The sequence below is a fragment of the Acipenser ruthenus genome, chromosome 3, assembly GCF_902713425.1.
Source record: "Acipenser ruthenus chromosome 3, fAciRut3.2 maternal haplotype, whole genome shotgun sequence".
Taxonomy (NCBI): domain Eukaryota; kingdom Metazoa; phylum Chordata; class Actinopteri; order Acipenseriformes; family Acipenseridae; genus Acipenser; species Acipenser ruthenus.
The window spans coordinates 82,165,018-82,191,954 of NC_081191.1; positions in this window are offsets into that span (position 1 = coordinate 82,165,018).

The following is a 26,937-nucleotide window of genomic DNA, read 5'->3' on the forward strand; positions in this document are numbered from 1 at the left end:
CATGGGGTGTGTTTCTAGCAAGACAATCAAATATCTAAATAGATACTGTATCTGTCTAAAATACTTCACTATGGTATTCTGACAATTTTACTATCACATTGAACGGCTGTGAAGTTATATAGTAAAGCAAATTGCATTTATACTCATCCATAAGCTCAGCCATGGGGGAGCATATATCCATGTCAACATGATGCATTTATACTTGGATATAAGCACATGGGATATCTACTACAACATGATTCAAACCTACAGTATATTGCAGTATTGTCTGTTTGTTGGATGGTCGTCATGAATGCTTATTATGGTAAAATGGTGCTATCATTTTTACAATGGTTACCGTTATTTTTGCAGTGCTTTACATTAGTTATCAGGTTGTCCTTTGCTGTCTATGCTTTCACAATGTGTCACTGTTTAGCTATGCTTTTATTTCAGCAAAGTTTTATATAGGGGAATCAGGCGACTACTTCCTAACTTTCCTTTTTCTTACAGTTCATTAGAATAAGGGGAACCATTAGTAAACAACCTGATGGAATCAATGCTACACGTTACTGTATTTCTCCTTTAACCTTGAACTAACTGAGCCAGTGTCCTCTTGCAAAATAAAACTTCCTTGACATTAGCATTTCTATCCTTAATTCATGTCTTCAGACTAGTGTTTCATGGGTAAACAGATTCTCACAGCTTTCTTCTTTACTGCTTCTTTCATCCCACAGGCTACACACTGATAACTCTGTATCAGGCTCATAGCTGCTCAAGCGCTGAAGCTACTGCAGTGAGGAAACAGACCCCTTAAATATATCACAGTTAATTAATGGTTTACTTCCTAGCATGACTTTGCCCCGCTGAGATTGTCAGCAGAGGACTAAAACTTGTCCACCACACTCCAGGCAAGCCCACCATCATGCTGCCTCTGCTCTCCACCTTACATGAATATTTTCTTCAGTTTACCTGCTCTGGTCCTCTAATTCCTGTCCACAGACAGGTCAGCAAGCCTATCTACAGACCCATTGTTTCCTAATGTGTGACCAGCCTTCAGCACCTTTGAATCAGCTTGAATAAATCTCTTTCACTTCACCAAGAACTTCTCATTGTGTTGCCCCAATAGAGTGAAACTGGAAAGGGTATAAAATTAAGCAATATGCCAAAACATTTGACATTACATTATTTTAAAATGATGTACAGATAGGAATAACTGCCCTGACATCACAGTTTTTTTGGTATTAATATTCAGCAGAAGTTATTGAGAGTACTATTAGATTCTGGGGATACAGGGATGTGTTTCTCTGTCTGTAAATCTATTCGTCTGTATGTCACTGTGAACAGGATAGCTGATGGGGTATGAGTATAGCATGGGACATTATTGAAAATAAAAGGTTTGAACATAAAACAATAAAATGAATAAAAACCGAAAAACAGAAGCCCTACTTAATCCTTAGCATTACATTATTACAGCGCATAGACACGTAATCCTTAACAGTAAGGATGTAATATGAAGCCAGATGCTTGTTTGTATGTGTATTTAGTTGTGTATAAAGTGCGAGCACCGGTCAAAAGAAAAACTTTTTCAAATGTTCAGGGTTTTTTTGTGTTTTACATTGTTTCTCAATTTACCACAATCCTTGCACAATGTTCTGATCATTGCCACAATCCTTGCACAATGTTCTGATCATTGCCACAATCCTTGCACAATGTTCTGATCATTGCCACAATCAATGGTGAACTCTGTTAGTTTGCAAGAACAATACTGTACTTCCAGCTCCCCGAACTGCATCCTGTTTTCTGCGAAAGGTAAGACACACATGTTTCTTAGATGTCTACATACCCCTGAAGAAGAGACCTTGAAAGTGGAACTTAAAGAAACAGACATTATTTACAAATCAGAGGAGTCAACAAGTACTCGGTACCAATGCTAGAAGCAAGTTTTCGATGCTTCACTCCATTTCTGATGGCAAAATGGAATCTGAATTCACACAGAACGACCATCTTGAAGCAGAAACACACAAGTGACACAAATGACAGGCGTGTTGTTGATTTAAACATTTGCGCCTCTGTGGGTCTAATATTATGCCATGGTTTCATTTTGTAAGCTGGTTCTTTTTTTACAGTTCAGATGTATGTTGTGGTCGAAATAAAAGTGCATTTTATATTAGCTAATTTCATGTGACATCGCATTGCAGGGTGGGGGGGTCAGCCTGAAACATTTCCAAAGGGGGGGGGGGGGGGGGGGGGCAGCAAAAAGAAGTTTGAGAACCCCTGCACTAAACAATACATTTAAATCATAATACAACAAATACAATACAAAATAAAACAAAATACACACAGGGGCGGGATGTACCCCGCCACAGGCACTCTTACACTTTTGATGTACCTTGAGAACGCAAATAAGTTTTTCCACATACTGTGCAGCAAATTGGTGATTTTTATTCAACTTTACCATGAAAATAATACCTAATTTGCTTCTATGTCTTAAATAACACCATATCAATTTTCAATAAACTATTCATTGACAATTCCTTTTCTATGCTATTCTGTACATAATGCCAAATCAACTGATAATGATAATACAGTACTTTAGATAGAAATGGTGTGAACAGCTTCAAGTTAGTCTGCTTGCATATGGCTTGCATACAGATGAACAGATTAACTGAAAAAGTATGCACAGAAAACAAATTATGTTACTAAGGGCAACAATAAGTAAAACTGAGTATTTTAATTTGGTAACACTTTACCTTATGTCTGTAATTACTGTGTATTTATACAGCAGTAAGTTAGAAATACACGTGTACTTACACATCATTACAAGGTGATATGCATAGCTACAATGTACTTAATGTGTAAATCTTTTGGCATGATATATGTAAGTACACAATTGTATCAGAAAAGGGCTAGGGTTATGGGTAAGTGTTAGGGTTAGGTTTAGAGTTTACTATGTAAATACACAATAATTGAGACACTTAATGTAAAGTGTTACCAAATATTTTAGGCCATAATGGAATATCTATGCTATGCTGCTTCTTTTAGAAATACAGCTATGGATAAAAGCGTAGCTATGGACTGAGACATAGTTAAAACAAAAATGATATGAACATAATTCAGATCTTTTATTTAACATCATGTAATCAAAGAAACAAAAAAATTATATTGCAACAGTCTACCGGAAGCCATAATACATAATAGTAGTACAGTATTGCATGTTAGAATGTCACATTTTTCAACATTTGTCAGTTTTTCATTAAGTATATGGAAAACTACAAAGTGGTATATAATTCGATATGTTAACATAACATTATTCAGTAGGTTTCATTCAACTTTATAAAGCAAAATCTGTTAATTCTATAGGGTGATGAAAAACGTTTGACCATAGCTGTAGGCAGACTTACAGGACCCTGTGGTTCATTTATTATTATTTTTTTTCCTACATGTAAACAATTTTAGTGACAATGAAAAAATACTTTTAAAATGTATACATATTGGTACACAATACATTTTTTAATACAAAATAAGCCTTCAAAAATAACTGATAATATATAACCAATTCACCATAAACAAAGAAGCTGAAAATACTGAAAGCTTTGTATCCTCTGCATGTATCACTCAGTCATGTACTGTAATATAACACTTAAGTTAAACCTTAAATAAGTATTAAGAAGTATTACATTATGCAGTAACTGTTGTAGAGAGGGAGTTTTGTTTCAAGATATCCTAAAAAAGAGATGATGTTAAAAAAGGGTATAGAAAAACAACTGTGGTATGAAAAAATTAAACAGAAAGGTCTGTCAAACAATGCACAATAGGGGCTGAAATACCCATCTAATATTTCATGTAACAAGCACTACTCTTTAAAACATTATATAGTTAACTTGGCTGTTTTAATCTCCATAGTATTCTCTGAAATAATCCCCATACTTTCCAGAGCCTGGACCTACAACAGTACCTGGGCATGCAAAATTAATAGCCTTGAGTTAGACCATATACCTGTGTATTTTATGCACTTATTTACTTCAAATAATAAACAGGAGACAAAAATCTGGTGTTTCGCTAATTTTTTTAAATTATTATTATTTCTCTGACAACAGGTCAAACTTAATAGGTTAATCAATCATATAACTTGTTAGAAATGAATACAATACCTAAGCTAAAATACATTACATTACTAACGTATTTCAGTTAAATAAAACACAAACTACTTTCATTTTCCTGTGTCAATCACTTTCTGCCTAAGTCCCAGTTAAATCTAACAAAAGTATAATGATTCGCAATGCTGTTATACCGTAAAATGATATGCAAAATTGTAACATCCAGAAATAATAAGGTTGTTAAGGCTTTGCTTTGCCCCACTAAATTAACTGTAAAACATCAGTTAAAGTTATAATTTGTTTCTTGTGTATTTCAGGCAGAAACAGTATAAAAGTAGACATCGCTGTTTTTTTTGTTTTGTTTTGTTTCAGTTTTTAAATCCCTGCCATTGTAATTTCTGCACGATAAACACGTTTTCATAAAGTAATAGAATTACTGAGATTTACTTTGTCGCTTTTAGATGTAAATGCAAGTCAAATGTAACTTAAATAAGCTATTCAAAAAATAAATGTAGAAAAGGGGGCATTGTACAAAAGAAAAACTTCCCATTTTCGTTTTCGTTCAATACTGTCCTTGAAACAGAAAACAGGATGACAATAAAAACAAAATGTTGGCACTACACGTAACATTTACCTTGCAAGTTGGGTGTTTGCAAAGCGTGAAGCATTTTCGAGCAATGTACCTGCATCTGTCTGTAGCCCCTGATTCTGACTCGCTTCTCAAATCTAAAGAAGCACTTTACTTTGTTGATCCTGCTTTTTATGTTAATCCATACTGTCCCACACATCACATGCCTTTAGAAACTGTAGCGCAAATTCTAACAAGGTGGTAAACCGGTGCAAAGTAAGACACATTATGATAATTATTTGTAATACTAATCAAGTAGGTCATTTATGGCGGACACTGACGTGGATTTTTGCCTTGAAATTAATGTGCAGCAATGGTTGTTCAAATATTTAGATATTTTCTTCGCACTAGTAAAGAAAATAATATTACTCCATGCTGCTGTTTTCACGTTGCACTAGTCTTCTTTAATTGACCAACCAATGAGCACTGACACAAAGCAAAATGGGCGGAAATGTATGACGCAGGCTAGCATTAAATCTGATCAGAATGAAAGCTCAGCCAATCAACATGCAGTTATTATACTGGCAGTAATGCTCTCCAATAGCAGCTAAACAGAAACAGAAGCAGTGTGGGGAATCAGAATGCTAGCAGCATGGACTGTTGAGTCCTGCATCGGGTCGGGTGCCAGCGGGTGACCCACAAAAGCGGGTCACAATGTTAACATTTTTAGCGGTTTGCGGTTCGGGTGTGGGTCAAAAAAATGTAATTTTTGGGGCTAAATTTGAATCACCAAAAACATGTTCTGTCCTTTCAATGTACTCGTCTGTAACCCTTTCACAAATAATGTACTAGAAGGTAAATGCACTGGTATTTGGTGCATCTAAAGCAGGAGACGATTAAGGAGGAGTCAGCTGACAGTGCGCTCGGTTTGCCACGTTTGCTTGGTGATAAATATGCGTGTGGACCAGGTGAAACGAGATAGTACAGGGTTTATATCATGTGGTGGATAATAATTAGACAGGTAAATCAGAAGTGTGGAATCATTTTGGAATCATAGCGAATGAAAATAATGAACATGTGACTGGATTCGTTGCTTGTAAAACCTGTCATGTTTTTGTGTGCAAAACCTGTACATCTCTGCGAAAGCTTTCAACTGGTAGCACAAAAGGAATAGACAAGTAGTTTATAGTAAAGTAAGTAGAGAGAGGTAATATGTTACAATCATGGGGTTTCCATGTATTTTTTTTTTTTTAACTCGACATTTACAGGTGAAAAATGTGTCATATAAAATGCTTTTTTTGGGTTTCCATTTACTCGAGTAAACCAGGCTTTTCACCCGACGTCATGCAATTGAATGGGAAAGGTGGGGGGTGATATGTAAATTAGCTATGCGTAAAGTACTGTTTTTGAAGATTACTAGTGAAATTTTGTGAAAATGCGGTTTCCATGCACAGAAAACTGGTACACGAGTGAATCTAAGCTGCTATAATAAAGCAAAATACCTCATGCCTGGTTGGTTAATAATTGTTTTACTGCTTTTGCCCAAATTGTTTTTCAAATGTCATTAGTGGGGTGTCATGTCGTTAGTAGTGAATACTGTTTCAACTAATTTATCTTACGACTCATTAATTAAAAATAAATCAGTGGCTGCCTGCGAGACAGAAGAGGAAGGTTACAGTCTCACAAGAAAAAAGCGGCACTGCCTTTCACAGCAAGCCCAAAACAAGCGCAACCCATGTTAGAGTGGGTGTTTATGCAAATTACAACCCGCCACTCTCAAAAAACAAGCTCAATTCTGCTTATTATAAGCGGACTTGGCAACTGTGAAGGTTACCTCAGCCACCAGTTTCAATTGGACAGCAGCAACCTGAGGAGGCTCGTGCTGTCAGAGATTCTCTCCTTGTGTTGGATTTACTGCTGTGTTAAATATTAATGATGCAAACAAATAAAACACAATCACTACGTTCATTTGCAATTTTATTTGGTCAGTTCTGAGAGGGCATCAACAACTTGTTGGATGTTTGTTGCGCTGTTTTGGGCGATCAAGCTGGCTCATGACATCCAGTTCACCAACTATATTTATTAACGTGGAGGACAGACACGCGTTGTCTTTGGACATAGCTGGGATCAAAAAAAGGACCGGAATTAATTTAGTTACATTTAAGCAGCTCACTTGCTCTTCGTGTTTAACGTTAGCATAGTTTTTACAGCAAGGGTATTCTCAAACAGCTGCTTACTACTATAACAAGGGCATAACGCAGTTCATGGTGAGTGGTTTTATACAGAACTGTAAACCCACAAGAGATCTACAACATGACAGTCCAGACACAGCAAAAAACTAATAAAAAAAGCAGCTTGCATTATCATTAAAGTGAACTACACTACAGCTAACCATAAAATCGCCCATCAGCCACTACTTTCTGTCGTCTTGGAATCCACAATAACAACTGACCTGCTCCTTTGCAATATTCATAGTTAAGGATAAACACGCTCATTAACATTTACACGTGAAATGTGGGTTTCCATGCGAAACTGGGCGTGGCTTTTCCTGTGTGTTTCATCATTTACACGAGTAAATGAGATTTACCCTATCCCTCTCTTTGGCCATTTTTTTTCAGCCACAAACCTGAGTAATTCTCCCAAACGTGCACGTGCATCGCCATTTCACGTGCAAGTTGACTCGCATGGAAACCCTGTGAATGTTAAAATATATCCAGACCACTAGAGAAAGCTACCACGCTGCATAGCCTATTGTATAAACTCAATACGTAGAAAATGGTAGATCTATCTGGGTGTTAATGTGAATTTGAGAGAGCCAGTCGACACAGGCAGTAGAAAGGACAAACACTTGTGGGTTCAGGTCATGTTGCAGGTCTTATTAAAGCGGGTCGGACTGGGTCGTGGATAAGAAGACGGCACTGCAGCGGGTTGCAGGTTCGATGGGGTCCTGTAGTAGCGGGACCAGGTTGGAAGCGGGTCGTAAAAATCGAACCTGCGCATGACTCTGGCATGGACTGTGCTGAATGAAATTTGGATAGCAGCAATGATTGAGATAAGGTTGAAAGGAGTTGAAAAACAGATAAAACAAGTCCGGTGAGTACTGGCAGAATTTCACCCCTGGTTTATGGGGATGCACTATGTTTTCAAATGTCTTCATATTGTAGCGATCCTGGGGGGGAGCAAGGGGATAAAAGGGGGTGCTTGGAAATGCCCCAGAGGGTGGGTGACAAGAGTGAGTAGAGAGAGAGAGAGCGGGAAAGATTGAGTGGGTAGAGAAATAACAAAGAAATAATCACTTTATTTTTGTTTTCGACTCCCAGTTCCCTTCCCTTACTTTATGCTTTTATTTTCTTAATCATTGTTGTAAAAATAAATGGCTTGAGCCTTTCAATTCAATTCAGCCTCCGTCTGATTTCTATCCCAAGAACCCAAAACGCTACAATATGCACCCAGAAACTGGGCCTTAAAAGTAGATATTATCTCAGTCCAATATTGAATTGATGTTGAACGTGAAATGTTAAAACATTTTTTATTAAAAATATTGACTACATGAAAAACTAAAAATGCCTTTTCTGTTAAAGTAATTGAAAATAATTCTACAAAACTTAGCCATTTTCCCCTTCTATTAGCTACATAGGTCTAAAATGTGCAGTTTTTAAAGATACACATCTTATAGCAAACATTGTAAAACAGGTTCAAGGGTGTTTCCAGTTTGTTTGTTTGCCTTGCCTTCCACAAAGTCTGTTACTGCATTTCACCCCAGCAGTGTTTTCTGGGTCAAAGCATGCTATCAGTCAAAAGGGGAAGTAGCTGATTGGTTATTGACAGGAAAGAGGTCAGTGAAAGGGTGGGGACAATTTCACTCCAGGTAAAATGACCCAGGACGTACAAGACAGTCTCAAACATGGCTTCCAAACAGATATCTCTTTAACCTAGAGTAGTACCAAATATCATGTTTTAAAATAAAAATACATGTTTGCTAAAACTTGTGTTTCTTTCAAATCTGCGCATTTGAAACCTATACAATGAATGGATATGCATGGCAGACATCATTTATGGAAAATACTTTAAGTTTGCATACTTACATTATACCAGAGAAAACACCAGGAATATAGCCACCAGGCTACAGCCTTCCGTTCTGTCTATTTGTATTTATTTATGTTCCCTGTAGTCCATTTTGCATATGAAACAGGACTGATTTCAAATTGTATTCAAATCAGTTTGTGTGGGAGATACAAATGTAAAGGAAGACTTTGACGAGTTTGAATTCATGGTTTATGTGAATCATGAAAGGAGAATCATGCAATTTCAAATGTAAAAAAAAATACATTATTGCGATGCTGTTCAATAAAAGAAACACAAAGAGGAAATTGCAAACCAGTAACATAACAAAGATTGTAATTGGGCCTCTAAGCTACCAGGGCAGGATGGGTACACATAGGCCCCAGGCTTCTATTTGAATACCAGTTCCTTGTGCTGTCCCTCCAGGAAACAAAATGCTGCATAGAGACTTATTCCATCATGAGAAAACATACATCAATTATTAGTGGCAGGGGATTAAGGTCGGACTTAAACAAATCCCACAAGTCAAAAATGATGTATACTATAAATGTTTAATGTGTTGTTTGCTGTATATCTAGAAATGTGTCATTCATCTTTTGTTCTTGTTTCCTTTATCACAGTGTGAAAGTGAACTCCTTTTTTTGTCAAAGATTTGAGTATGAATCAGTCAGATCTTTGTATTCACACGCTTGCTTCTCGCTGGTAATGACTTGTTCTGTAAAACACAATTAACCAATTTTCGACCAATTTAGAAGCAGATCTAGAGTGTGCCTGCAGTAGTACAGCTCAACAGTTATCACAGATAAGGCGATAACGATGGTTTAATTAAATATGGGAGCAAAAGGTCCCAAAATGAAGCTTATAGCTAACCAAGCAGCAGTCATTTGGTAACTGTACAGACAAGGCACATTATTGTCTTCTTATGCATGCTTCTGTCTCCATTGCTCTGTGATTTCCTTAAGGCTAAATGGTTTTCATTAATTAGTAAATACTCAGAAAGGGAATTTCTGCGCCGCTCTAGGATAAGATTTAACAAGTAAGTCTTAATGGCATTGATGTGCTGATGTCGGAAGACGTGTACAAACTGTGATATGTTTCTTTGTCCCACTGTATATGCTAGGTATAACTAAATATACATATCAATAAGCTAGATGCTTCGAAAGTATACATTAATGATCTTGTAGTAAAGCTGTGTCCTTTTCTAATTTATGCCCATTCCAGCTGTATTGTAAAAATATATCTACTCTGTAACTCACAGGAAACTAGTTAGCATCCAAATCAATCAATCAATCAATCTTTATTTTACATAGTGCCTTTCATAGTGGACCACCATCACAAAGCGCTTTACAAGATGCAGTAACAAGAAGAAAATCCATAATACTTTAAATATAGAGAAATGCATAATACATGATATACAGTAAAATAAAAAATGACCTTGTTTTGTTCCTAAAGTAATTGAGAAGTTAATTATATAAATGAAAACAGTGATAACTGATAACAGCACAACAATAATAATAATAATAATAATAATAATAATAATAATAATAATAATAATAATAATATCCCTTTGATCATTGTTTCAGATTATTAGACTCAAATGATATTTTCAAAGTCTCAGTGATTATGTCAGGCACCTTCTTCCCAGGGACTTTTTGTAGTCCTTCAAGTGAACAGCCAGTGGCTCTATGCCAAATGTCCTGTTTATTTAAATATATTTTAAAAATGACCCTTCCCCCCCAGGGCAAAATAAGCATATTTATTTTACGGAACGAAAAAAAGATACTGGTAATACAACGCAAGTAGAATAACTGTAACATACAGTTACTTAAGTGATTTATGTTTATCGAAACACCTCTTTTTTGTTTCTTTTGGTTTTTGAAGCGAATCACATTTAAAAGTGATGCAGAGCAGTTGAGTAAACAGCTTGAAATGCCATGACTTGTTCTTGACATGTTTATGATGTCTGCAGTCTTATTCATTTCTATTTCTCAAATTTAGCCATCATTAACTGCCTTCTGTTAAATACTGGGCTGCTATGAAATGCTAATTGGTCTTTGTCTTTGGTTTTATCATTGCAGAAACAATATAAGGCTGTGACTGTTTGCTTTACCTACTGAAAAGATCATAGCCTTACTTCATGGAACAGAGATATAAAATTCAATATGGGAGAAACATAAAAATGATCAAATAGGATAGAAGCTATTTGAGTACTCTAACATACCTGTACATTTACTCTTTCAAAGTACATTTTTTATTAAAACTTGAAAATAAGTTCCCTTAATGCTCCCATCCAGCCTGAAGGTCAACAATTAGATTATATATATATATATATATATATATATATATATATATATATATATATATATATATATATATATATATATATATGATCAACAAAATGAGAATACGTTAAGAAAAAAAATCTCAGAGAAACTGGAGAAACAGATAACGACATAGAATGTCTGTTCAGCACTGAAACACTATGTTTTAAAACGAACTGTACTGCTGGACCTCGTCTCCTTTTACATTAGCATCACAAGGGTATCCATGTATATATATTTTTTTCAACAAACAGGATCAACAATGAGATGCTCAGAATACAAATAGACAGCAGGCTTATTCCCAGCACTGGAGAGAAAGAGCCCTCCCAGCTGGGAATTGCTTGTATAACATTGGGAAAGGAAATAACCTTCCCAGTGGGGAGATCAATGTCCTATTCCATGGAACAGAATGGAGGAGACCAATCATGGCTGTTACAACATTGTATTGAGATAACACAACAGGAAGTGCTATAAAAAAAATGCATTTCCAGGATGTATTGCACAGTGATACTGCACTGTATATATATACAGTGCTCACCCGTTATAACACACCTCGTTATAGTGCGGAATCCGTTATAACACGGTAGGGTTGTGGCTCCAATTTGCTCCATAATGCCATTACAGTAGCCATTTTATACTCGTTTTAAGGCAAAACACAAATAGCACAGTCTTGTAACTATAGCTCCCCACTATAGCGTTATAAAGGGTGAGCACTGTATATATATATATATATATATATATATATATACATATATATATATATATATATATATATATATATATATATATATATATGGTGAGGTGGAATAAGGTGTTAACTCAGTAGTCGTTACGAACTAAGTTAACGCCTCTCCTAGCCACAGAAATACTGAAGGCACAGCAGGCAACAGCATTAATATACTCTGGATACAATTACTGTTAATTAATTAGCTTTAAAAGATACAGAATGTACTGCAGATCTAAACTGCCTATGACAATTTCACACACATAACTGGACATAGACCACGAAGCCTCATGGCGTGTGAAATCAAGTAAATAACCCCTGTCAACGGAACAGGCTCGTTGTTTCTTTGCCCAGCTCATGAGTCTGGCAGCAGTGCTAGAATGTATAATTTTACAGGTAATACACACCAATGAATGGTGGGAAATTAAAAATAATAATAATCTGGATTCAGATTTGGTTTGTCTGGGTTCCTCTATAACTTAAATTTGAAACCAAGTACCTGTCAAATTACACACTACTGCTGAGTTTGTGTATTAACATGCATAATTTGTTAAACAAGCACAGAATAATTTTTTCGTATTAATTTACATTTAAATCTTCTGCTGTCAAGGTATTACAGTTAATACCATATGGGTATAATGTATGTGCAAAGATCAAGTAATGAATGAAAGTTCAAGGTTACAGCATTATTTTTATACAATATGTCACCTAGGTCTGTGAAAGAGAACAAAAGTGATGATATTGTAACCCTACTAAATAATACTGATCACCAGTTCCAGCTAATCTACGATCTTACAATTTGGTAATATTATTTTTGAGATAAGATGTTTGCATTCTAGATTTCTAGATTCTAAAAACTATTGAACTTTTACTTTATTTAGTATTTTCTGTATTTTCTATTTTTTATTGCTATTACTACGGTATCTTTGTTGAACACTGTTGTCATGAATATTTAAATACAGTATAGTTTACAGTAAGTGCAAATAATACTACTGAAAATACAATATGAAATAGGATGCAACAAAGTTAGGATTACAAGAGGTTATATTTAAAATGACATAATAGTAGTGCAAGGATAGTGCATCAGCTGAGTCAAGTCCAGTGCAGAGTAGGAGGGGTAGATCAAGACATCTACAAGCGCAGTCTAAACAGGTTTTACCCCAATTTGGCTGTTAAACGCATTTTCTCCACTAGCCAACAGAGAAAAGAAAACAGTAGCCCATCATAGTTTATTCTAATATACTTAACTGTTACACACTGCCAGTGTGTGTTTAAAAATGCACTGTATACAACATTAATATAACATTTAGATTTCAAGACCACGTCACTAACATACTTTGCATACAGTATTTTCTAATCAAAGTTGTTACAGCAGGAGAAAGGCAGACAAAAATCAAGCACATCCTATCGACTTAATTTGCTAAACTTAAATAAAATAAACAAAGAATGCTGGGGAACGGCTAAAAAATATAAATACAACTTCCAACAAACACTAACACAGAAAAAAACAACACCAACAACTAGATTTGTTCCCAGAGAAAGAAAGTGGTATCATAATATGAAACTTTGAAAATATATCTCACTTTACTGACACTCCGAGTGTCACAATACAATAGACATATGGGTGCGCAGTGTCTTCTGGGAATAGTAGTTTATCTGGCACATGCTGAAAGGTGTTTCCAATCAGCAGAAATGCAGACGAAAACTACAACTTCCGTCATCCACGCATGTTAACAATGCTGGCTTCATATTTAACTTTCTGTCAAGTTTTTAGATTTGTCCTACTGTTATGATGAATTTCTTTTTTTTTCTGGTCACTTTGAAAATAGAAAAAATTGAATATGAAACCAAATTACGCCATTTCTATTATTCAACACTCAACTCATAGTCGAGCACACAGTAGCAGTGCTTCATCAGGGGGCGGGAGGGTATGAGTTGCTCCTCCAATTAAAATAAGGGCTCCGACTATGTTGCCTGCCATTGCTAGTACTGTGGTTATCGAGATAGGAGTTTATAACGGAGGTTTGTCTCCGCTGGTGAAACAACTCTCTAGGCTCCTCCAATTAAAACCTGTGCTCAGATCACGTGATCTGCTACTGCTACTGCTACTGCGAGTTTATAAAGGAGACTTGCCTCCTCTGAGGAGGCAGTACTGCTGTTAATATAGGAACGTTGAATCTAGAGTTTTGGTTAAAATGTCATTTTCTCTTGCACAATAGACAATATTTTTGTTTTGGTTTTATTGAACATTATTATATATTATTGTTATATATTCACAGATTGAGCAGCATCTTCAAAATCTGTTTGGGAACGGTTGTTCAAAGCACATTTCACAATTTGATTATATCGCTTTACTCAAAGACCGAAGAAGCTGTCACTTCTTTTCTGTTTCGTTCTTTGCGTGTTTGGTATTTTCCATTTTGCAATTTGAGCTAAATAATTTATTCAAAGACCGAAATAACCTTTCATTTAGTTCTTTGATCATTTTTAAATGTTCAAATCGCGAAATAGTTATTTTTCTCAGTGACTGGAAACATACCAATTAAAACAGATCTCGAAACAAAAGCTTTGGAAATGTGTGATCGCTTTTGTGATAGAGGCTACAACACATGCGTTATTGATACAGTTCTCAAAAGAACTGAAATCAAAAATCGAGAAGAGCTACTGACAATCAATAAAAATGTCCATACAAATCAATCTGATAGTGTTTCATTTGTAACCGAATTTAATCACGTCCAGTGATATCAAGAGGATAATATACAAACATTGGAAAATACTGAAATATGACCCTCAAATTCATCCTTTCATTAATTCCTTACCAAAAATCTGGTTCAGAAGAAGTAGTAATATTAAAGATAAATTGGTTTGATCTATGTACAAACACCTTCAGATACTGAAAATGGGCTTAATAAATCTGAAATGCACAGTAACTTTTGATGTGGAAGACAAATTTATTAAATAAATAATATATATATATATATATATATATATATATATATATATATATATAGTGACAAATGTGTAAGATTATGCAATAATACAACATAGAAAGGGTGGGTTTCTGTGGTTGTGTTATTTCAGATCAATTTGTCATTAAAAATTACATAGCATTGGTTGGTGTGTTTTTAAAATAACCTACAGGTTAAACTGCCATAGGACTCCACTTCCCAAAGTTTGCAAATTGATTAATTAATAGCAGCTGGTAGGGAGTGAAGGGAGTGTTACAAACCGGGACATACACGTGTGTGTGTTTTAGTTTTAAAAAGACCAAGCAGGCTGTCCTTGGAGTGTAGGCAGCAGCCGGGTCTAGTTTTAAAACAAACAATTGAAACACGTAAAACAGAGTCTGCGAGAAACTATTGAGACTGTGGTGCATGTGTAGTAAAGGAATTGTATTAATGGACTGTGATAAGAAATACAAAAGACAACAATACAGTTTGTTTTTTAAACTTTTTATTTATTGTTGTCCAAGCCATAAACTACTTTTCTGGCACCAGCAGTGGGTGCTGGTAGACTTACTTTTTTTAGAATTACTGCACACTATTGCTACCACAGCACTCCCACAACCTGGAACTTACCTGAAGGGGGCACTATATTTACCTGCATCACCTGTGAAAGAAAGAAAGCAACATTACCGGACCAGTAACTGGAATACAGTACTTACCTGTAATTCTCCTGGTGGTCATCACGGGAACTATAGCAGAACTGGAAACTCCAAGCAGAGGAATTATATATTGTTTTAGTTTGGGCTGGGACTATCCATCCAGCACCCAAGACGGGGGCGCCCGAGTGTCCAGCACCCAAGATGGAGACGCCTGTGCGTCCAGCACCTAAGAGGGGGAGCCCAAGCGTCCAGCAGCTAAAAGGGGGAGACCAAGTGTCCAGCACCTAAGAGGGGGAGCCCAAGTGCCCAGTGCCCAAGAGGGGGCAGCCCTAGCATCTAGCACCCAAGAGGCAGGAGCCCGAGCGTCTAGTGCCCAAAAGGGGGGAGTCTGAGCATCCCACGCCCAAGAGGGGGGACCCTGAGCCTCCAGTGCCACTGGGAGAAGCTCCGCTGTCTCCATCATCAGAGGGAGAGCCGCACCAGTCTCCAGTGTCAGAGGGAGAGCCGCACCCGTCTCCAGTGTCAGAGGGAGAGCTGCACCAGTCTCCAGTGTCAGAGGGAGAGCTGCACCAGTCTCCAGTGTTAGAGGGAGAGCTGCACCAGTCTCCAGTGTTAGAGGGAGAGCTGCACCAATCTGCAGTGTCAGAGGGAGAGCTGCACCAGTCTCCAGTGTCAGAGGGAGAGCTGCACCAGTCTCCAGCGTCAGGAGAGCTGCACCAGTCTCCAGTGTCAGGAGAGCTGCATCAGTCTCCAGTGTCAGGAGAGCTGCACCAGTCTCCAGTGTCAGAGGGAGAGCTGCACCAGTCTCCAGCGTCAGGAGAGCTGCACCAGTCTCCAGTGTTAGAGGGAGAGCCGCACCAGTCTCCAGTGTCAGAGGGAGAGCTGCACCAGTCTCCAGTGTCAGAGGGAGAGCTGCACCAGTCTCCAGTGTCAGAGGGAGAGCCGCACCAGTCTCCAGTGTCAGAGGGAGAGCTGCACCAGTCTCCAGTGTTAGAGGGAGAGCTGCATCAGTCTCCAGTGTTAGAGGGAGAGCTGCACCAATCTCCAGTGTCAGAGGGAGAGCTGCACCAGTCTCCGTGTCAGGAGAGCTGCACCAGTCTCCAGTGTTAGAGAGAGAGCTGCACCAGTCTCCAGTGTCAGAGGGAGAGCTGCACCAGTCTCCAGCGTCAGGAGAGCTGCACCAGTCTCCAGTGTTAGAGGGAGAGCTGCACCATGCAGTCTCCAGTGTCAGGAAAGCTGCACCAGTCTCCAGTGTTAGAGGGAGAGCTGCACCAGTCTCCAGTGTTAGAGGGAGACGACCTGCTGCTCCCGCCTCAACCACCAAAAGGAGACTACCCGCTGCTCCTGCCTCCACCACTAGAGGGAGACTACCTGCTGCTCCTGGCACCACCAGAGGGAGACAAGGGGCTCCTGTCGTCGCCTCCAAGGGGACTGTTGCTGTCCGGTTCCGCATTGCCTGGGGATGCCAAGACCGCACCGCCGTGGGATGATATTTTGTTTATTGTGGAGGCTATAGAAAAGGAGTAATTGTGTGGTATAGGTAAAATTTCTCCATATTGTAATGATCCGTCCAAGCAGTTTTGTTTTGGTCAGGCTTTTACCCACTCCCAGCATCAGAGAGGTCATTATATACAGGAGCTGTTATGGGGTCATTTTTACAAGTTTGTATATCATGCGGTTGTAGTACATTCAAATCATGTGGGTTTGCTATTTAACAATGAAATTACATATGAGACTTTTCTTCAGTCTTTTTCAGGATACCCTATTATCCGGTACCACGTGGTATAATAACCAAATCTTTAAAAACATTCTCAATTGTGAGTCCATTGAGTCAGTAGCAACATACAGTACTAATGAAACTGGTATAAACATGCAAATGAGCCTTAAGCCCCTCTCAGTCTCAAAATGGACACATGTATATGTCAAAAACTTTTAACTGGGCCAGCTGTGGCTTATCCAGCATGGGTTAAAAAAGAGAGTTTACAGAAATATATTTACTAGTAAACAGCCACCAGATAATCATAGTATAAAACTGAAAATGATTGCGGGATACTGGACCTTCAGGCCACATACTAGCCTTAAAAGTACAGTATGATTATGATTCTCAATATAGAGGTCTGCAGTGTTGAAAGAGGGTAAATCATTGTTTTAGATATCCCACAATTTTAAATCCAAATTAGAGGTAAACTACACCATTATTTATAAAAGTGTACTCTTCCACAATACCATTAAATTAGTCTATAAACCTGCAGTATTTCAGGAGAGCATAGCTCTGGGCTGTCCAATGGATGGATCTTTAGCCATACTGTATATGGCTCAGGTACAATTGGTGGTCTTCTGGAGGAATAGCCAAAATAACTAGTGAGGTTGGGTTTTCTGAAAACATGGGACATATATCAATTCAAAGAATGGTTGGTCAACAATATTTTGATAAGCATATTTTTTTAACTGTAGCTTATAATACTTGGTAATGTTGCAACAATATTCATGTTTTAATAAAAACATTATAATCAATACATACATAAATAAAATAAAAAAAATGTCCTGGAATGTATTTGTGACAGGGCGGCGGTGTGACAGAGACTCAGAAGCCAGGAAACTGCAGTACAAGCGCTAAAGTGCTCTTTAATAAACAAAAATACAAACAAAAAGGCACAAGGACAAAATAAAAGTTTAAACAAACATACAAGAAACTGTTCAGGCTGGGCAGAGCTTTCACTAACCTTTACAGAAACACAGTGTACACTCACCAAACTCCTGTCCCTAACTGGAGCCCTGGGCTCTCCTTTTATGGGAAGTGGCTGGAGCCTAATTAATCAATAATGAGCAATTATCTAATTAAGGCTACAGCCACATTCTCACATGTTTTTGGCAGGTAAGGAATTAACCCCATCCCTGCCAACCACCACAAAACACCAATAAATGTACATGGGCAGAGCTCTTACTCTGCCACAGTGTTCAATATTTTGTAACAGCCTTTCTCAGAATCAGCTAACAAGAAATTATTAAACTGTTCTATTGCCAGAGGCGTAATCATAGAGGATAACTCATTTTGTGCAAAAATATGTTTGTGATTATATTATAATAAACACTCCTACTTCCACTCTATAATTCAGTCTTCCACTAACAACCCTGGCAACTTTTCTCTACCTTCTCCTCCCTCCTTAGCCCTCCCCTCCTCTTCCACCTTCCTCTTGACTGATGACTTTGCCTCCTTCTTCACCTGGGCCCCCCCCCTTTTTTTCTCTACACCCGCTACCTGGGTCACCTCCTCTCCTCCCATTACTTCTCATATCATTTCTATGCTGATGATGCCCAGATCTTCCTCTCCTTTCCCCCCTCAGACTGACATTTCATCCCGTATCTCTACCTGTCTCTTGGCCATCTCCTCCTGGATGCACTCACATCATCTTAAACTCAACCTCTCCAACTCAGACCTCTTTTTCTTCCCTCTCTGCATCCCCCATCGATTATCTCTCTACCGCTATTCCTCTTGAATCCACCACCCTCTCTCCCTCCTCATCCACCAAGAACCTCTGTGTCACCCTCGACCCTTCCCTCTCCTACTCTCAGCACATCTCTGCTCTGGCACGCTCTGTCTCGCCTTGGCTACTGCAACTCCCACCTGGCCGGCTTCCCTGCCTCTGCTATCCGTCCGCCTTGTCTTTTCCCTGCCTACTCTGGCTCCCTATCGCCGCTCGCAAATAATTCAAAACTCTTGTATTCGCCTATTGCTGTCTGGACCTTTCTGCTCCCTCCTATCTCCAGACTATCAGGTCGCCCCCTCCGCTCCTGATTTTATTGTACTTTATAACTGCTGTTATATGTATTAGGATATTTTATTATGAGACACTTTGTACTGTGATAGTTTGTAACAATTGTAAGTCACCCTGGATAAGGGCATCTGCTAAGAAATAAATAAATATTATATGATCCCAGTGTAATATAACTCTGAACTGCATGTTTAAATGCAAGAGTTAAAAAGGATTCTAAGTTAACCAATGCATAATAACATAAAAATAAAAACGTACCTATTTATATTGATGAACATGTTGGAGAAGTTCAGTTGGCAATTGAAAGTTAAATCCCTCTCGATGAAAAAGTGCAATGATGTCTAGTAAATATTGCAGTTTCTTTCCAGTGCAGTTCCCTAGATGATCAGTAGAGGGCAGTGGTCAAGAAGCATGTTCTATTACATTTTATTTTCTCTACATATCAGCCAGCTCTGCTGAAGTCAGTTCAATTATGTAGCATTGTGTGTTTTGGTCTTTTAATAATGCATTCATATATATATATATATATATATATATATATATATATATATATATATATATATTATGATAGCTTTAAATTAAAATTAATTTACTAGTTTTAATTCTATTTATCAGTCTGAACAATATTGTTTGTGGATATAAGAGCATTATTTTAAAAAGCACTTTGAGCTTTGCTATTTAACTTTTAGTTTCAACAGAACAAACAATGAATTAATTAATACATATAATTTGACTTTCTCACTAAATATCTTAATGTCTTGGTATCCCTAAATTGGAAAATTGTCTCTTCTTTAAAAATATGCAAGAGATTTTAAAAAACAGTCACTCCCACAAGTGCTATGGTACCCCCAATTGAATCATTCGTGAGTTAATAAAGTTCCCTGTAGCTTTTGACAAAACTGAACTGGATTTGAAAATGTTGTTGTTAAGAATTGAGTTTTAATAGGCTTGTGGCTAGTTCAGAATATGTACAATCATTGTGTTGCGTCAAAGGTGGTGCTGGAGGAGGCTGGGCTGGTGTCGGTAACATACACATCACCCTCCAAGGATAACAGGTGTTCAAATGCCATTAAAAAAGACAGATTTGGCTCCCGAGTGGCACATCCAGTAAAGCGGCTCCGCGTGGAGTGCAGGATGTGCCCTATAGTTTGAACGTCGCGAGTTCGAGTCCAGGCTATTCCTTTGCCAACCGAGGACTGGAGCTTCCAGTTAGGGTTAGGTCGGCCAGGGTGTCCTTGGCTCACCGCGCACTAGCGACCCATGTAGTCTGGCCGGGCACCTGCAGGCTTGCCTGTAAGCTGCCCGAGAGCTGCATTGTCCTCCGATGCTGTAGCTCTTGGGTGGCTGCATGGTGAGTCCGCAGTGTGAAAAAACAAGAGGTCGACTGACGGCACAAGCTTCAGAGGACAGCGTGTGTTCGTCTTCGCCCTCCCGAGTCAGCGCGGGGGTGGTAGCGGTGAGCTGAGCCTAAAAAAATAATTGGCCATTCCAAATTGGGGAGAAAATAATAAATAAATAAAATAAAAAAAAAACAGATTTAAGACTGTTGGTATTGTAATTAGAAATAGAACACACATTGTTCATACTGTAATATAAGTTGATTATAAATGAATAAAAAAAAAAAAAAATCAACCCTGTAAAATTAAAGACACAAATCAGTAAAGAGGTTCAGCTTTGAGTCTTAGTGCTTCAGGTCTTTTCCACGGGCCATTCAGGGTCCTGGATTTCTCTCAAAGCTGAAGCTTAAAAAAGTCAGTTGAAACCTTTTCTCTGAATTAAGAACAACACAAGATAAGGTGAAGAGGTTCGTCCCCAATCAAATAAACCAAGCTCTGTACAACACAACACAAAGTTTAGTTAATGTAGGTGTGATAAGTTTTACTTTTTTTTTTTTTTGTTAAAGTGAAGCTACAGGCATATAACGTGATTCCAATTATTTGTACTCTATTTTTCTTCAACCATTGTTTGGGTTCAATGTTTTTGGAAATCTGTAAGATTTTGTATTATAATAAAAGTGGTTATGTAATGGAAGATTGTCCTGATTGAATGCACCATTTAGCTATTTTTCTTATTGTATATTTTATTCCAATAACATTGCATTTTTTAACATTCTCTCTCTCTCTCTCTCTCTCTCTCTCTCTATGTGTGTGTGTGTGTTTGTGTGTAAGAATTGGGTACTGCCACCAAATGTGTGAATCCACCTAGTTGTTCTTTTATCAACATCAATTGGAAATTGACCAATTGCTTTAAGAGCTAATTTCATATTAGCCATATACACATTATTACTGGTCCCACTTTATTGTGTTGTGATTCAAATCCAATACCATCGTTTGAACGTCACCACGTGAAGTCTTTAGGTAGCAGGAAGCAGCAGGATCTTGTCATCTATAGCATTGTCTTTGAGATAACTGCATATAAGAAGTAAGAAAATTGATTTCAAAACCTTGCTTACCATTGGCTTTATACATAGTACACAACTGTATTAAGATTCTCCAGGTCAAGTTTGATCTGAGTATTGTACAAGAAAATTCAACTCCTTTACTCATTTTCTAAAATTTCCACCACTGCACTGTCAGATCCTCATATCAGAGACCATATCGGGTGGTGACTTGGTATTTGCAGGTTTCTGAAACACTGCATGCTGCAGTAAATGTGTCAGAGACCTTGACATTGACTTCTAACCCAGTATGGTTGCCACATGAAGGTCATGTCTACTTTACCTCATGTTTAAAACCCATTCTATCATAGATTTTATGCCCCTGGGGAGGTTTTATTTTTCTCAAAACACCCCTATATAGTTTAATTTAAAAGTTAATAAGATGTTCGGGAAGTGTGTTTTGTGGGTATATGGTTATTGGCAACAGAATATAAATGAACCCTTGATGCATGAAAAATTAACTAATCTTGCCCACATTAGCCAGTTCAGTTTCATACTCAAAGTGAAATAAAAGTAAAAAGCACTAAAAGGTAACAGTTCTGTTTGCCTGCACTTATATTGGTGTGTGCAAAATAATTAGCTTTGCCCTTGTGGTGTTAATACATTTGCCAGATTTATTACACATACAAGAACAGCACAGAAATGACAACCCTATCTAACAATACTCTGTATTATATGAAGGGGGAATTGACTGCCCTAACATCGTTTTATAAGGATTTTAAGGCAGCATATCAATCCCTTGTTTTACTTCTGTTCACAGTTTACATGACTCTGTGGCTTAGATCTTTTTTTTCTGTAGTACAAATGCAGTCATCCCAAGTCCAGCTGTCCTAAAAGTAGCCTGCTCCAGAGGGGGCTGTGCGACAGCTTTGGTCTGTTTTTTTGCAGTACTGTGAACGCCCCGTTGTCAGCGTCAAACAGGTACAGACAACAGCAACAGGAAGTTGTGATTGTTACTTGGACAGCAGAACCAAAAAATATCTTTGACAGAATGCTGAGAGAGGCAGAGACAGAGGATTCCAAAATACAAACAGACTTTTATATTTTTCTATAATGTGAAAAGACATTTAATAATGAATGTGAGATAAATGTGAAACAAGCCTAGTTGCCACAAAAATTTATTGTAAGAAATATAATTTTTCACACATATTTATATATGTAACTTATGATTGAATTTTGATACATCTCAATATTATGAAATGTTGATTTTTCTGAGCTTTGCAAAGGGCTTTCTTTCTTTCTTTCTTTCTTTCTTTCTTTCTTTCTTTCTTTATTACAAAGAGCTGCATGTTTTACTTTGTAGTAGTTTCAGTATTTTTTATAACCTTGCTTATAAAACAATTAAACTATAAAGCGGTATAATTTAGTCAAAGGTAATATTTTGAAACAATGAATAAATGGTGTCACATAAAAAGAAAATATTGAATGTTTCTAAACCCCTCATGCTGTATGATTATTTTTTCCTATTTGATCAAATAAGCTTGCCAGGGCTACTTCCAGCAGATCTCAGTTGTTAATGAAGAATTGCTCGGTACAGCCTTTAGTTATAGTATAAAGTTACATGAGGTTACATTACAATCAAGATCTTCACAGCTAAAGTCTCGTGAACATAAGGTATGACTTTCTTTCATGTTTCCATGCCAAAAAAAACTTAATTGTTGCTCAATTTGCATTGCTTTTTAGCGTGAGAAGGCAATTTGCCCGCCCTTTTAAGTGGTACTCTTCTGGTAGTGTGAGGAATATGCATGGTATGTGCTGCTACATCACATTCTCTTGACAATGGAGAGGGAATTTGGAGTTTCTAAACTGCATAGAAACCTGTCCATTGAGAATACAATAGAAACAAAAAACATACTAAGGTTTGTTTTATTTTTTTAAGATTTTAAGACTACTTATTTGAATCTGTATTAATGACAGAAGGTGATGAAGAGTGCTCCAACATGTAAGCATTTCGGTATGTTTAATAAGAGTAGAAGACGTAAAAGTATGTAAATATGTTAACAAACGTAGGCTGGGACCAAATGAAAACTTTGACAACCCACTAATCGCACTTAACAAAACTGTATTTAATAGCGTTTTCTTTTTTTTTGTAAGTATCTTATTTCTTCTACTCATAAAAAGAAACTGCTATTAAATACAGTTTTGTTAAGTGCGATTAGCGGGTTGTCAAAGTTTTGATTTGGTCCCAGCCTTAGTTTGGTCAGTGTAACAATAATTTGCTGGAATTCTAGTTAGAATAATATCATATTTGATGAGATTAAGGTTGATTTATTAATCTGTTGCCAATGCCGAAAACAAACTGCTGAAGCAATCTGTTTCACACAGCTTTATTTTATAGTCACCAGCATGCACTGAATTCCTGCAACTGACTTACTTTATTCCCCATCATCTTTATTTGCATATCACTAACTGACAAGATTTCTCTCCAGTGATAATGGCCATCGCCCAAGAGTTTCCCTGTCAGTAATCACAATAGAATACAGAGTTGATAAGATGGTGCTACTCAATAGGAATATCTGCCTCATGGCCATTTGTTTTCTTTTACTTCATAGCAATGGGCCCCAAATCCTGAATTTATTTACCTCCAGGTTGGGGACCATGGCATTGCCATCTGGGGCTTAAGAGAGCTAGGATGATAAAAGCTTTGAGGGTCACAAACTATTCATCTGTTATCGATTATAATGTGTGCTGATGTACAAACATTCAGAACATTTAATTTTTTTTTGATCTTTTAAGAAAAAAAAATGATTGAGATATTAGGTGGTATTTCGTAATTGAAATGTACATGGAGGAGGTAGAACATGACTGAGTTTTAAATCTTACCAAAACAACAAAAATATAATGATTTTTTTTTTTTTTTAAACATTAAAAAGAACTCTTTTGTATACCCACTTTAGATCATCTCAAATGGTGTTATTTATTTTTTTTTGCATTTTTACTGAAACCACTTATTTATTTGTATGTGATGTGGAGCAGTAAATCTACATCAGCAGCTTTCATTTCAATTGTGATTAAGCTTGGTTTGAACATATTCCACAAAAAATTGTCATTGGGGTATTAAAATTTAAGTAGCGGGGTTCCAAAAAATATAGCGATACACGTCCCCATGTGATGTCATTTTTCTTTTCATTGTTAACTTCCTGACAACTTTTTACACGTATAACTTTAAAGTCTGTTTCAAAGCTCTTTTCAAAATGTCCGCTCTAGTGCACCTATAGTGTCAGGATTATTGCACACATTGTCAAACAGGGAACACAGCAATAACGATCCATGATGTGGTATGGAACAGAAAAGCCAGAGCACTTGTTCTTATGTTGTTGTTTTTTTTTAAGTCACTCTTTCTGCAGTGATTTAGAGGACAGATCACAAACCCCAGTGCACTACAGCAGACATTTTGAAAAGAGCTTTGAAACAGATGTCAACAACTGTTTCCAAAGGACTGGGGTTTTAATCTAATTCATTAATTAGCAGATTGACACAATCATTGGTTTTGATTCATGGTATGTGCATGGTTTGAATTGTTTTGTGTATTATGATTTGTCGTGCACTACTAATTTATTTTCTTTTGATTATTTCATTTGTAATAGTAAATGTTGTTTTTGTATTGGACACTGGGTTAAACGAGGGATAATTGGAGTACAGACTTGGCATCCAAGGAAGCGGCCACCCTCAATCACCTTCAGGTGCAGCATTGCAGCACACCTGTAGGAGATCAATTGTATTAGACCTGCTTATATAATAATAATAATAATAATAATAATAATAATAATAATAATAATAATAATAATAATAATAATAATAATAAACTTTATTTATATAGCACCTTTCATGCTAAAAGCAGCCCAAAGTGCTTTACAAAGAAAATACATTTAAAATACAGAGAAAATAAACATGCATACTAAAGGAATTAAAAAAATAATTAAGAATTAGTACAAAAGTGATGAAAAACAATGTAATACAGACTAAAAGAAAACATTCATTTTACCATTTGAGGCAACAGAAACAAAACACATTAAAAGTACATTCAATTTATAAAGGCTATATTATAAAAATGTGACTTAAGTCTCGTTTTAAAAATTGCCATTGAGCGGGCATCTCTGACAGAGGATGGCAGTGAGTTCCACAGTCTGGGAGCATTATAACAAAAAGCAGCCTCTCCTTTCTTTTGCGCTTTACCCTCGGAACACAAAGTAAGTGTCTGTCAGCTGACCTCAATGTACGTGCAGACTGATGGAGTTAACATCTTAATTAAATAGTCTGGTGCCTAGCCATTAAGTGCTTTAAATGTTAGTAATAGAATTTTAAAATCAATCCTATAGAACTGGAAGCCAGTGCAGTGAGGCCGACACAGCAGTAATATGTGCCCTTTTCTTTGTTTTAGTTAGAACCCTCGCAGCTGCATTCTGCACAAGCTGAATAAACGTGACAGAGCATGACTTGTAAGACCAGAAAACAGAGCATTGCAGTAGTCCAATCTAGATGAGATAAAGGCATGAACTACTTTCTCGGCATCAGACAAGGAAAGAAATGACCTAATTTTAGCAATGTTTCTCAGATGATAAAAAAAAACAACACTTTAGTAATTTGTTTAATATGAGATTCAAAGCATAGCTCAGAATCAAATATAACCCCAAAGTTTCTCACCCTGGATTTCAAATTTGAAGTCATATTAACCAAATCTATTTTTGTCAACTCTATCTGTTTCTGAGAACCTATTAAAAAGACTTCTGTCTTATCTCGGTTTAATTGCAGAACATTTTGAGACATCCAACTTTTAATATCAGCAAGACACTCAAATAAAACTGTAGTAGCATTGATATCCCCTGATTTAACAGAGATGAAGAGTTGTGTGTCATCAGCATAACAGTGAAAGTTCACCCCATGTTTACGAATAATCTCACCTAGTGGTAACATATATAAGGAAAATAACATAGGACCAAGAATGAAACCCTGAGGGACACCACATATAATATTAGCCAATCCTGATACAGACTCCCCCAAAGAAACAAAGTATAAAGTCTATCGATAAGATATGTTCTAAACCAGTTCAGAACAGTTCCAGAGAGACCCACCCATTCTTTAAGACGATTAATTAAAATTGCATGATCCAGCAGATCTCAGGTCTAAAACGACTAAAATCGATATAGCATTTGAATCTGCACACATAAGTAGATCATTTGCAACCCTAACCACAGCAGTCTCTGTGCTATGATTTGAACAAATCCCTGACTGAAACTTCTCCAAAATAGTATTACTATCGAGGAAACTATTAATTTGTTTAAATATCACCTTTTCAAGAACCTTAGCTAAAAAAGGAAGGTTTGAAATAGGTCTATAATTACTCAGACTTGAAATATCTAAATTAGATTTTT